Source organism: Rattus rattus, chromosome 3, assembly GCF_011064425.1.
Source record: "Rattus rattus isolate New Zealand chromosome 3, Rrattus_CSIRO_v1, whole genome shotgun sequence".
Classification (NCBI taxonomy): Eukaryota; Metazoa; Chordata; class Mammalia; order Rodentia; family Muridae; genus Rattus; species Rattus rattus.
In genome coordinates, this window is record NC_046156.1 from 115,877,926 (window position 1) to 115,890,009 (window position 12,084).

Genomic DNA, 12,084 nt, shown 5'->3' on the forward strand with positions numbered 1-12,084 from the left:
AAAAAGTGGATGGACTTAAGATTAATATATAAAAACATTCATCAATACCGGTTGAAACTGGAAACATCATTTAAAAATAATTTTGTAATTTTTAAAATATAGCTCAAGGTAAGTAACATTGCAATAATAATTATAATAATTTTTAATGCTTGCATCATTTTCTGTAAGATTTTTGTTAAAAATGGTGTTTTGGTATTTCCAATCACACCAATGAAATCAAGGAAGAGACAACATGTGAACAATAAGAGATATTAGTGAAAAACTGAATGAATATACAACTTTATTAAGATATATAGTTAAGCAGTAGTCATTCATATTTGATATGAGTAGTAAGTCTTTCGTTGATACTGTGTCGTTGATTTTCTGTTATTGTAAGTCCAGTGATGCATTGATCCACTTTAGTAAACTTCAGCCTTTTCTGTCTCTCTGTCTTTCTGTCCCTATTTGTAACTGTGTCCATTCTGACCCCCTCTCTTTTTCCCAGAAGGCTCCTTGTTTTGTCCTTGTTTTGGGGGCCTCTGCTGAGCCTTGGAAGAATTCCAAGGCAGAGAGATAGGGTAAATATGTGTAGGGTTCACTCCATTATGCTTCCTTTTCTAGGATCATAGCCTGGAGGTATCTGTGAGCCAATGCTTGAAGACAGTTGGTTCTTGTAGTTTCTGCCTATTTAAAGTTATCAATTAATTGTAAGCAGTTCCCTGGAACTAAATTAAGGGTAATGTTTTTATGTGTTATACCTTGTGCACATATTAAATTTATAGGGAAAGTTTTTATGTAAACCAAAATGTGAAGGTGTGTGTGTGTGTGTGTGTGTGTGTGTGTGTGTGTGTGTGTGTGGTGTGATATCAGAGGGAAAGAGGCTGAGTTGGTCCAAATGTGGTGCACAGTAGGGCAATTCTATAATTTATAATTTTTTGTTTCAGGATTCTTAGAGGTAAATCCCATTGACTCTAGAATATTGGGTTCTGGAAATGGGAAAATAAGTGTCACACTAAGACTGTGATTGTGGAGATACTGGCACAATGTCCAGTGCTGGAGATCTCTGGATGACTGGGACCCCTCCTTAAATGCAGGACAGTGAGGAGGGGTTTCTGAAGGATAGACCTGAGGAAAATGTTTTACTGTGGAGGAGCCAGAGGATGGACTGTCAGATGGGGATGGGTTCTTCCTCTGCAAGGAGGTCAGAGGAACCATGAGAAGCTGCTCCGTGTAGGCTATGGAAGTAGTGATTCAAGAAAGAAAAGAATGAGGAAACACAGCAGCTAAGAGATTCAAGAGGCACGGAGGAAAAGGAGGCCTCTGGATCTGATGGTATATGTCAGGCTTGTTGCACTTACATCATCATGATGTCATAAGTTTAAAGGAAGCACTGTGTGCAAAAGGACAGTGACACTCGAGGACTATCCCAGTCTTGATCCAATGCACAAAGCAAAGAGCATTTTTAACGTTCAGTACAGAGGAGAAATTTGAAGTTTTTGAGTTAAACAGTAACAACATGATCCTCCTTCCCACGCCTCTTATCTATGTGTGTAGCCCCGTGTGACACCTCTTCAGGTGAATCCTCTGTCCAGAGAGAGGCAGAGGTCAGGCTGAACCCAAAGGCATCACACAGGAAGAGAGTATGGCTGTAGCTACCTCAGCCCAGTCTCTCTCTGTGCAAGCCTCTTGCTTTCTATCTTCCTTTTCCATGACAACTCCAGCACCACAGAATTGGTCCAGCTGTGCACTGACTGAGTCTCTTCCAATCAGTCACCTCAAGGTACTTTCTTTCCCCTCCAAGAAAGCTGATAGAGAAGTCACAACTGACCACATGGGTTTCTTTTGATTCCAGAGACAAAACATAACATACAGTAAAAATGAAGTGTTGTTCTAGATAGATTAGGGTTCATGTATTAAAGTCAATGTGTTAATTGATTTTTTAAAAATAAATATTGTGTATTTCTCTCTCTCTCTCTCTCTCTCTCTCTGTGTGTGTGTGTGTGTGTGTGTGTGTGTGTGTGTGTGTGTGTGTACAGGTCAGTGTTCATGGGGAGGTTAGAGGATAACTTATAGGACTCAATTCTCTGCTTCCACCATGTGGAGCCCAGGGCAGAGCTCAGGACACCAGGTTTTTGGAACAAACTTTTTTTTTAACCCTGAGGGCCAATCATTGTCCAAGTTCACAGTTTAACTCAAAGTGTTGCTTGCGTTCTTTTCCAGGAAAGATATTCATAAACAATGCCTCATGTAAACAGATCTATGAACTTGGTGATGGATGATTTGGATGGAGTCCCTTTTTTATAAAGTAGAAAGCAAGAGGGTTTCCTAAGAACCAAGAAAATTGGAACATATTAAGAATAGTGGATAAATTTTAAAGAAACTCCTCAAAACTCAAAGGGATATATGACAAGGAAACCAGAGATTAGTTGACATTGCTGATCATGAGGTTGCACTGATACAATCTGTCAGGTGGAGACACAGTAGCCAAGATATGCTCAGTAACATGAAAAAGAAATAAAGATGTTCAAAATTATGAGAGTAGAATTTTCCTTGGTGAATAAATGAATGGATATATTGTCACTGTGGGTATTGTGTTATCTTCTGCCACTATAACAAAATACTGATGGTGGTTGAAGTATAAAGAAAGAAAGGTCACAATACTATACATTCAAGAAGATGCTATTAGTTTTTAGTAAGAGTTCAGCTCTAGTGAGGGTCTTCTGACTCCATCGCAACATGGCATCATGATAGGTTCTACGTGGGAGGGAGAGATTACAGGACCATCAATGACCATTGGCCATTCTGGGTAAAAAAATTCAGTGGGTGCAGCTACCTTTAGGGTTACCCATGCTTCCTGTCTGTGACCTCTCACCCATACTGTGTAAGAAAGCCTTATGAACTTTTTGATTTTTCCACAGGGCTAACTTTGACAGAATCAAACTTCTGTTAGTCATTAGGACCTTATGAAGAAGAGGAAGAGTTTGTTTATATCTCCCCAGGGAAGGAATTTTAGCATACCAATCTTCCAGCATATGAGCCTTTTAAGAGACAGATAGCCATGGGTTAGTTCCATAAGAGACATGCATTGATTGCACTGGTGGGTTCGTTTTGCTGGCCAGTCAGTATCACTATGCACAGGATCCATAGCTTAGAAAGACTGTTGATGACAGGTTCTCCCCCAGACACCTACTGGCACTATGAGTGCCTTCCAGCAGGAAGGAAGGTTCCAGACCATTCATTTTCATTTCAAATCTAACTGAATATTCAAGGTAACAAATCGCATGTGTTGCTTCTTTGAAAATTCCTGAGTTGGAAGGAAATGGGAGTGGAAGACTCAAGGGGAAGAAAAATAATCCAGTCATTTTATTCTCCCACAGAAACAATAGAACTACGTCTTAATAAATGCATTGATAGACTCCATGTGTTAAGAATTTAGGAGTTGGAATTACTCAGGATTAACTGTGAATCCCAGGTGTGACCCTTACTGGCTATATAAAGCAGAAGATGTTAAATGCTGCACATTATTTGGTTTCGTTATCTATAACAACCAATGATGAAAATACTCAAGATAGAGAAGAGAAAGACGAGAGAGATGTTTGGTTTTAGTTAACTTGAGATGAAGTGTTAGGGTCCTGGCAATGAGAAAAAAAACCACCTTAACACTGCTGTCCTTTTATTATTAGCTGACACACCTTCATCATACCAGCAACAGAGTTCCCTTTATCACTAAAATCCAAAGTGTCTATCTCTAAGTAACCTGAAGTCCTATTTGAAATTGTGATGTGTCCTAACACAGTCAACTTGGAACGTTGCATTCAAATTTATGACTTAATGCAGTTAATCAAGTCAACATAGTATATGATTTTTAAGAGCCTATTTCTATTCCCAAGTGCTTGGAATAATTACACTTGGAAGCTGTTGCGCTACTCTTGAAGAGTGTAAAATACTTTACGGAGTGTTATCTCAGGATGTTTGTACTTGAGCAATAGCAATTGCTTAGGAAAGGGTAGGAATGATTAACACGGAGCTAGAGTTCTTGCCTGGCAGGTGCCCAGGCTCAGTCAGAAGACACAATACAAACAAAATTCCTGAAAAGACCTCAAGCCTCTTGCTTGTAGACATAGCAGAAATGCTCACCACTCACTGTGCTTGCTTTGGGTTGCTTCCTAAAGATCAAAGAATAGCCAGAGAACACTTCAGCAACACAGATGGACTGAAGCCACACTTACCTTAGTCTGTTGAGAGTGAGCTCACCACCATCCAGATGACCTAAGTTTTCAGTTAGGAGAAAAGAAGCATGCAGGGGGTATACAGAAGAAACATCAAGAAAGCTGAACATCAAGAACTTGGGGAAAACCATGTAGGAAGCTGGTCAGTTCCAGTTCAGGTGGAAGGCACAGCCGTGGAGAGGAAGCAGACTTGATGATCTGTCAGGAGGTGAAGGGAAGCTCTGGATGACTGCAAGGGCAAACCTATGAACAGGTCTGGGTTTGTTTGATACGCCTGGCAAAGGACTGTAAGAAACATGCAAGGATGACATGGCAGAAATGAGAGTAGTCACCAAACTGTTCAGGCAAAATCGGGAAGCAGAAAGAAGAGGTAAGCAGGTAAGACCAATCAAGTGTGAAAACCAGGAAAGTGACCGTAAGGAACTCTGTTTTTCAGAACATGAGTAGCTGCATTCATAAAGCAGCTGTGGTTGACTGCCCAAGACCTGCACAAGACCAAGCCAGGCGTCAGGGGAGGGTCATGAGCACCCTCCTCACGTGAGGAATCATTTACAGTTGATGACTACTTGGGGAAAGACAGTCATATTTCTTCAAGGGTGTGGTTCCTGGTTAGTAGTAAGCTCTAGTGGTGAGGGGAAGTGGGTATCAAGTTGGGAAGGAATGGATGATAGAGTACACTGGGAGGAGTTAGAGGAGAAGTCAGAGAGTGGATACAATCAAAATACAACGCATGAAATTCTCAAAGGATTAATGAAAAAATAAGGTTAAGATTGCTCAAGCATTTGGCTGGAACACATTGAGTTTTATAATCTTGCTACTACTTCATGGAGCATTGGCTGCCTTCTAGGTAAAGTGCTTTTTTGTTTGTTTGCTTGAGAGAGTGGATATTGTTGGCTTTGTGATACTCCACGGTTTCTGTCGGCTGTTTAATTAGACCATTGCCACAAGGAAGCAGCCAGTCAGCAAAGCAATACAATTCTCTTCCAGTCAAACTTTATTTAAAAAGTAGGTGATGTTTGACAAGCCTGTTCTCCAGATGATGCCTGAAGAGTTGAATTCTGCAAAGGGCACCATGAAAATAAAACTACCCTTACCATGGTGTGTGGGGGTGGGATGGGGGCTGATATGAGAAGGGAGAGAATGTAATGAGAGACATGAGGCAAAGACAGGCTCAGACATAAGAACTTAGCAGCAATATGTAGGCTATGCCAAACTTGGAACATGGTTTTAGGAGGAGGAAATCATCACCATGTGTGATATTTGTTGTTGTTTTTTGTTTTGTATTTCAAGGCAGGGTTTCTTCCTGGCTATTCTGGAACTGTCTCTGTAGACCAGGTTGTCCCTAAACTCATAGATCTGCCAACCCCTGCCTCCTGAGCGCCTGAAAGCTACTGTGTGTGGTGTTACACCACCCTTCATGTTAACCTCAGGTAAAGAAAAGGAAAGGGAATAACACTCGAAATGTATATAAGAAATATTCAAGTTAATAAAAAAAAAGAAAATTTCAGAGATGTAAATTCTAAGTCCTGTCTGTCCTGAATGACTTCAATAAGACAACAACCCTTCCCCATATTTACCTTATGTTATCCAAATTTACAAAGGTGAAATGAAAAGGACAATGGAAATTGGTGACCATTGCTAAGTGAGATAACACGGAGCTGGTGGGTCTGCAGCTCCTGAGACAGATGTGATAATTTCCCATGTCAAGTCACAGAGGTGTACAGGAGATTTTCCAGAGAAACAGCACTGTTAATTGGTACAAAATCATTTGAAAAATATTTCATATATTTGAGTCATTTTTATAAGATACTCTCTTCCAGTTTCTTATTTTTTCTAGGAAAAACAGGACTCAGTAATACAAGAATGAACTCAAAAGTCCTTGGAATAATACACATAAAATAAAATTCCAACTGGACAACAAAAAGTGAGGTTCTAGGGCCATAATCAAAGCTAGCTAGACTCAATAGATTTCCTTTTGAGGAGGGACCAATGGATAGATCAGGATTTCATTAACTGTATTGAATTCCTAACAGAGGTGAAAGGCTATCTCTTGTTTGTGGTAAATGTTTTCATGGAAACCAAAATCAATATACACTCAGCAAAATGTGTCAAATTGCTTCATATTCCAAACTTTGGTTTTTTTTTTTTTTTTTAAAAAAACAACAACATTATTCACCAAGATTGACTTAACCACAACTCCCATTAGCCTCTGTGGGAGTTTTGCCATGGCTGGAGACCACCAATAAGACCCATGCTCCTGGTAATAAAAAGGCCGCCCAGATACTGTGGAAAAGCTGCTGAACTTCAGAGTGAAAGAAAATGTTTTCCTGTGACTGGAGACGGCTCCATGTTGACTTCCATTAAAACGTAACCTGACCTGGGATGCAGATGATTAGAATGAGCTGGGAATAATGGACAAAGGTTATTTTACCCAGAGAGAAATCATGCTCTCCAGACAGGGGTGTTCGTGGAGGGAACAGGGGTGCTGGCTCCATTCCCACACTGACTTGCATTTGACCTGTCTTCTTTGGCCAGCCGCCTCATGTTTTCCTGTCCCCCTCCCTGGCCCCTGTGCTGAGTCTAGCTCCAGAGCCATGGTCTTCCCAATGCTGGTTTTCAGTTCCCGTCTCTCCTGCAGGCCCCACCTCCCTCCTGTGTCTTTCCCGTTCTAGTGGCCTCCAGGCCCACTTCTCCCTTCAGTCCACATTCCTTGTCCCCCTAACGTTTCTCACTTATTTGCTATCTGTTTTCACAAAAGCCAGTTTTTTTGTTGATTTTTTTAAAATTCTTTTTGGTTTTTACATCTTTACAAGCAAAAGCCTATTCCCTGCCTATCCAGTCACCAGATCTGGCAAAGAATATTCTTTAAGGGAAGTCAGCCATTAGAAATCCCATAGTGTTGAATCTTCAGCATGTCTGCCACTTGAAGACACAGTAACAACCCCCTTTCTTTTTATTTCATTATCGACGAAGTGTCTCTTCTGAGTCTGATATCCCAAACCCCTCTTGTGTTTGTTTCTCTGCCTAACTAAAGCCAGATTATTTGGGGCAGACGGAACTTTTGGCATTATGTAGCCCTGGGGTGGAAAGGCCCTGTTTTAACAGTACATGGTGTTTATTAAGACACCATGGCGGTTGCTACCACTCAGACGGGTCGTCCAAGCTCCTGCAGTTGTCAGTAACAGTGGGGCTGTGAGATGCATCAAATGTGCTGTAACCTGCAACTGAGAACATTGAAGGTGTGAGCTTGGAGTTAAAGAAAGAAATGATAGAATTTAGAGTGTCTCAGCTCTTGATCTATTTTCTCCCAGTGAGGATTTTATTACCATTCTCATTATTCCTTTGAGGAATTTACCTGAGAGGAATTTCATGTAGGATACACAGGAGTGATCCCCTAACCCCAAGCTGATTAAAAGTGAAGAACTTATCCATCACATGGGAATTTCTTAAACCTGTGGGGGTGCGGGGTGGGGTGGAACACTGGTACTTTTCAGCTTGGGAGCCACACAAATTATAGCATGTGAAATATACTTTGTGTTTATTGAGGTAAAGAATTGTTAGATCAGAAATAAATATGTTTATAAAAATAAATGTCATTGTATTAGTTACTCTTGACCATACCATATGTGACCATTCAAGCTGAGGATGACTGTCATGTATAGTTCCTTGTGTGTGTGTGCATGTATATGGTGTGTTTGCTGCTCCTCTAGGTGTATGTATGTATGCTTATGCACATGGAGGCCATTGTTTGATATGGTATGTCTTCCTCAATTGATGGCCACCTTATTTTACAACAGCCCCACTTAATGGGACTCATCAATTACTCTAGGCTAGCTGGCCAATGAACTCTAGATATTCTCCCGTCTTTGCCTCCCCAGATCTTAGAACACGGGTGTGCACCACTAAACTCAACTTTTTACACGGGTCCTGGGGCTCCAAACTCAGATCCTCATGCTTGCTCAGCAGTACTATCTCTAGCTTGCCTAACACTCCAGCTTCTGTGTATGCTCTTTACAAATTCCCAAATGCCACTGTTGAATAAAACATGAATTCCTCAAACCACCAGCTAAATTAAGTAGCCAGTGTGGGCATTTGAAAAAAAAAATGAGATACCCCAAAGCACACTGCTCCATTAGAAACCAGCACGCATCTGTAATATTTCCGCTCATGTTGGTGTTTTCCACCAATAGGTAAGAGTGAGGTTTTGACACACTTAATGCAACACAGGGTGTTAATCTTATAATCACCCTGTCAGCACTTTCTGTGGCTGTGTTAATGGCCACCTTTCAGCCACTCAAAACTCTTGCCAACAAAAATAATCCAGAATCCAGCCAAGGAGAAGTCATACCGCTACTTTTTCCTCTTCATTTTTTTTGAAAGCAATGAATAAATGTTTTTAAGGACCAGCTTTAGAGGTAGCACTTTGCCTCTGTGCTCTGCTTCTATGTCAGGCTCCCTGGTTTGCAAGAAAACTTGAGCTTTCTTCTTGGTCCAATTCTTAATTTTTCACAGAAAAAAATGTCATTGTGACAGAAAGCTAAGCCATCCTTTCCTTCAAGCAGACCAAAAGCCACCACTACTGGCAAATATTTAAGAACCACAAATGAATCAATTCATTCATAGGTGGTTAAGACTGATAGAGCTGGGTTAGGACAGAACATGAAGGCAGACTCCACCTCACAGCAAGCATGAAACCATCAAAGGAATTATTACTACATGTTTTATGTTCTGGCAAAGGTCAGGGCAGAGTATGAGACCTAGTGCTGAGTGGTGACTGTCCCTGACCTTCCTTTGCTCATCTGACTTCATTTCGGGCTTAATTCTTTTCCCTTTCTGCGTTTTGAAGACATCCGAGAGTGTCTGAAGACCTCCTTCACCTCCCTTATCTTTCAGCTTGCTGGAGCTCTATGCAGCCACTCTGCTGAGAACTCTAAATTAGTTTGCGTCCTCATTTCATTCCTGCTGCTGATAAAAATATCTTGATGAGAAGCAACTCAGGGAAGATTGAATTTAACTTAGCTTCCAGTCCCAAATTACAGTTCGTTATTGAAGTAGTCACATCAGCAAAGGCTTAAGAGAACCATTCACATGGGTAAAGAATGACTGTGCACACACATGTTTAACATTCAGCTTGCCTTCTCTACCTTCAGAAGGTCCAGAGCCCAAAAGCAGAGATTGGTGCCACCCACGTTTGAGCTAGGTCTTCCCATATAATCAGTCAAGACAATCCCCAGCAGATACCCGCAGGTCCAACCTGATCCAGACAGTCTCCACTGATACTGTTTATCATGCAGTTCCAGTCAGTGTCAAACTGACAAATAAAACCAACCATGCCAGTGGGGTTTTCCTATACTGTTTTATTCTGTTTGGCTCTATCTAAATATAACTCTTTTGTCAAGTGCTGTGTCAGAATTTACTCCCAAATAAAATACTCCATCTTAAAGGGAAGATCATTAAGACTCAGGATGTGAGTTCTCAACTTTCCTAATGCTACAAGCCTTTAATACAGTTTGTTCCTTAAATTGTGGTGACTCCCAACCATAAAATTATTTCATTGCTACTTCATAACTATATTTTGGCTTCTGTTATGAGTCATAATGTAAATATTTGATATGCAGAATATCTGAATGAAACCCCATGAAAGGGTTGTTCAGCCCCTGAAGGGTTACCAACCACTGTTCTAAAGGGAGGTGACATGTTCTATTCTGCTGGGAAACTAGTTAAAATTCAAAGAGTAACCAACTCAAAAGCCTTAGGAAGTCCCTGAACCTGACCAATGCACCAGACCCACCCTGATCCACCAAGACTCCATAAGCATTAAGAACTACTGAGAGGCATTATCAGAACAGTGGAGGTGCCTGAAGGACACTCTCCAACCTGTTGACGTTGTGCAGTGAGTTCAAGATTCCAGTTTTCAGGGGCTATCACCATGTAGTCTGGCTTTAGATAATGTAACTTTCTTCAGTTATTTATACTCCTCAGCCCCTCAGCCATACTCCTATAAGGGCCAATAAATTTACTGATCCACCCAGACACTGGAGGTATTGTTACTCCGGTCTGTCTACCTACTATGATTAGACATTTCTTAACATCTTCACAGGAGTGTGTCAAGCAATGACCATTCGACACACTGTCTCTTGCTGATGTATCAGGGTATTGAAACATCACAAATTTGCTTTCTTAAGTGGAAACATGCCTATTGACCCATAATTATCAAAACCACAAAGATTTGTGTGGAAATCTAATTCATACGTGAGGATTTCTCTTCATATTTCATATCAGCGCACATGCCTGACCCATCTCTTATGTGCTAATTTATAAGAAGGGATACTCGGGCAGCAGTCTATGGGTAATACTGATCAAAAGCACAAAGACTCTTTGGAGCACCTTGGCTGACTTATAAAGATAAAAGATAAATCTGTCACCTTTTTGTTTTTAACCCCAATACCTTTAAGTGGTGTTAGGTTTACTTCTCAGAAGCTCCTTATGGCCTTTGTCACATCAGAATTTGAGGCATCATTACTGACGTGTTTTGTGACCATTGTTAAGCAAAACAAGAGTTGTAGGTACACAGAGACACTGACTATTGGCATCAAAATAGTTGATCTGATAATCAAGATGGAGACCTAGTGGCTGATAAAAAAGTAGTGTACACCACAAGGATACCCTGGACGAAAGGATGACTCATGTCACAGGAAAGATGGATCCAGGTGACACTTCTCACCCTGCCATCTAGAATAATACACATCTACAATGCATAGACTATTTATGTCTCAAGTTTCCTACTTAATACTTCAGACCACAAGTAACTGAAAATACATAAATCAAAATTATTGAAAAAGGGAGACAGTATAGATGTAAAACATATGTAAAATAATTCTACTGAATGTTAAATCATAAAAATATAAATCTTAATTATAACATAAGCATCTCTGATATGAAAGTCTGAATGTAGAATATTCTGAACACTGAAACTATTCATGAGCTAACGTGATGCAAAGGGTAGAAAATTCCATACTACAAAACATGGTTTCATGTACGATACTAAATAACTAAAAATATTACATTACGTTACCTTCATCCTGTGTAAATGAGATCTATAAGAAACATGTAAATTTTGTGTCTAGACAGGGTTCCAGTCATGAAACAACTTATCGTGTATATGCAGATGCTCTGAATTTTTAAGAAACCACCAAGATTTGAAACACTGTGACTTTAAGCATTTTCTGTAAAGGAGATTCCATTTGAGGCAAAAAGGCAGATTCACAGCTCTATTGCTTAGCTGCACCTTGGAACCCAAGGAAAGAGAATCATAAAGAGTGATGACTTCACTGTGAGGTTAGTTGTTCACCAGCAAACAGATTGCTTGAGAGGGCTGGCAGGTGGAAAGGAGGGCTCACCGTAAAGAGTTTTTAAAAAATCCAGAACTGGAGCAGCCAAAGGTCCTTCAGCCTCAGGGACTTGGTGATCTCACTGGAATGGACACCACCCAGCCCATTCCTTTGGCCTCACTTCACACCACTCGAGACTTCGGTCATTGCTTTCACCAGCTCCGTGAAACAGTGCAGACAGTGTGTCTAGTGGTTGGAAAGCAGCTGGGAGGCAGGAGGGTAAGCAGGCCAGTCCGGAGCTCCATGTTCTTCCCAAATGACTTTCTAGAAGCACTGCGCCAGCAAAGAGTCACCAAATGGAAAGATCTATTCCTTACCATGGAAGTACTACAACTTCCCAGTGAGAAGGAGATGTTAGCAGACAGGTGGCTATTGGGTAAGAGGAGAAAACAGAAGTAAAAAGATTTTGCTTTTACTGATGCTTTCAGAGTAAACACCATTTATGTAAAAACTCTAATAACTGCACAATGTTAATGGCATGGAGT